Below are 2,543 nucleotides of genomic sequence, written 5' to 3'. Positions count from 1 at the left end.
GAGAGAGAGAGAGATCTGTAGAAGAACTGAGAAGGAAGAGAGAAGGAGAGATCGGGAAAAGGAGGGTATTATGGTCAGCAAAAATATGTAGAATGTTGAAAATTTTGTTTGTGGGAAGAACACCCTAAGAGTACATAGGTTGATGGGAATTTTGAAATTTGATTTTGTGACTGGATCGATCCGGATCCGAATCCAGATCCGTAATAGAAATTTTAGATCCGGATCTGATCTGTTACCCACCGAATCATTGATAGGTCGATCCAAATCCGGATCTGACGGGTTAACGGATACACAACCCGTTAATTCGATCCGTTTATAATAATAAATATTTTTAAATTTTAAATAATAATTTCTTAATTTTATCATAAATTTTTATAAAACACTAATGAAATATTATAACAAAATCAGTATTAATTAAGCCAATTTGGCTTATAGAACCGCCAAAGGTTAAATTTTCATAAAGCCTTTGATTACCCCTCTTTTAATATAAGTTTACAAAAGCTTGATATAATAAAAAGACGGTACAACGGTAATCTAAGAGAATAAAAGAGTTACATTTTTTAGAGAAAACTGATTTGCAGTTATTGTTTTCCCACGTTAAATAGTGTGGAAGACGCTTTCACGAAGGAAGGGAAAACACGAAACAACATGAGAAGTTTTATTCACCGACGCTTCATTGGGCAAACAGCGGCGGATCAAATATCAGAGAGGGGCGGCCATGATGGCAGGGAAGAAGATGATGGTTGGATTGGAGTTACAATTCAATTTGTTTAATAGTATGGTTTTGTGGAAATTCTTGTATGCACGACGTGTATTTACACGACGTGTATTTACACTAAAGTGAGGATGAAGAGAAGACAGATAAGCCCTAATTTGAGTGTTGACTTTGCTTTTCTAAAAATTTGCATCACTAATTTGTGGTGTCTTTCTTTTCATACATTCAACATGGATTTTGTGTTTAGATTGATGATTAATGAAGTTTTTAATGATTATAGATCATAGTCAATTGTATGAGGAAATTCTTTCTAAAGTGCGGCTATTATGACCTCTAAATTTGCTTACTAACCCTCATTATATTGTGAATTATTAACTGACATATACATCCTCATACATAATGACTATTAAAGACAATAATTATACAAAAGAAAATATTATATTTATTCTCTTTAGACTTAATTTTCAATTCAATAATAATTGATTACATTCTTTATTATTTTCCTTATATATTTTTGTTTTCCAATTTATTTTTATTAAAGCATATATACAGTTTATAAGAGCAAAAAAATAATTATCAATATCGATCATGTGACATAAAATTTTGTATTATCATACATGTTGAACGCATATACGTACTTCAAGGTGCATAATTTTTTTTGCAAAAATAATAATAATATCTATCGATCATAGAAAATATATATATGTATATATATATTGAAATAATTTATTATGAGGTACAAAATAAAGATCAAATTATTCAAAAGAAAAAAAATGGAGAAAAAATAACACATACAAAAGATAAAAACAATTAAAAAGATATATAGAATAGTTCATGATAGAAAATTTTCTTGCATGAAAAAAATAATAAAAAAATGAAGGTAGGGATAATGGATGTTGAAAAAAAAATGAAAAAAAAAAAAAAACAAAGAATGAGAGGTCCATTGAGTGAAGAAGAGATAATTAATTGATTGAAATATATGTCAATAAATAACTAAGGTTATGTTAGGAATTTGAAATGAGGTCTAGTGAGCAAATGTTTATATTGAAAAGTAAAAAGGAGGTGTAAGGCTCCGTTTGGGATTACGGTTTCGTGAAAATTTTAGCTTATTTTTAACGTTTTGGGCTTTCAGCCCGTTTGGTAAATTTTCTAAACCCGTGTTTTTATAAAAATCACGGTGCAAAACCTCAATTTTCATAAGCAGGTCGCGACCTGCTTTTTCAGATCTGGTTTTCCGAAACGCTCGGAGAAGACGCGGATGACTCGCTTACAATTGTGAAATCCTAAAATACCCAGCGCCAAATCCAAATCTGATTCGCGCTCTTGCTCCGTTTTCCTCTCAAATCTACACGCGTTTGCTATGTTTTTCTGTCAAATCTGCCCGCCATTTTGCCTATTTCTCCTCAATTTGGGCGCGATGCCTTCTTTCAATTCTAGGGTTTGTCTCTTATATAAATTCTGCAAAGGTGTTCCTCCTTATGCCGTTCTTCTCAATCTCGTTTTATCAAGGTTATCTCTATGTTTCTATCTTTCTCTGGTTATATATAATCCCTATTAACTTATACATGAATTGATATATTTATAATTCTATTGTAGGGAGGCCAAAAGGTTGATTGCAGGTGCCATCTTGAAGAGGCGATTTCTCTGCAAATAGGTCAGTAGTATTCTCTGAAACATTGAATTGGTGTTTTCATGGTATGAAATTTTGAATTGTCGTTCTCGTGTGCTATGTAATGAATTAATGAATCATGTGAATTGGTTTATATTAATTGGTTTGGGAATATAATTGATCCATATGCTCACTAGATATATAACTTGAAGCCGAATT

The 2,543-nt window shown here is 31.5% G+C and overlaps 1 protein-coding gene across 1 annotated transcript in view; it reads left to right on the top strand.

The window, feature by feature from the left end:
• The first annotated feature begins 2,328 nt into the window (after positions 1-2,328).
• Positions 2,329-2,543, top strand: part of LOC101311745 — a 3,400-nt gene continuing 3,185 nt past the window's right edge. Inside the window, exon 1 of the mRNA XM_004295737.1 lies at positions 2,329-2,350. The gene's annotated coding sequence lies outside the window, so the exon portion shown is untranslated. The remainder of the gene's footprint in view (positions 2,351-2,543) is intronic.

The sequence above is a fragment of the Fragaria vesca genome, linkage group LG3, assembly GCF_000184155.1.
Source record: "Fragaria vesca subsp. vesca linkage group LG3, FraVesHawaii_1.0, whole genome shotgun sequence".
Classification (NCBI taxonomy): domain Eukaryota; kingdom Viridiplantae; phylum Streptophyta; class Magnoliopsida; order Rosales; family Rosaceae; genus Fragaria; species Fragaria vesca.
This window is presented reverse-complemented; position numbering and strand designations above follow the sequence as displayed.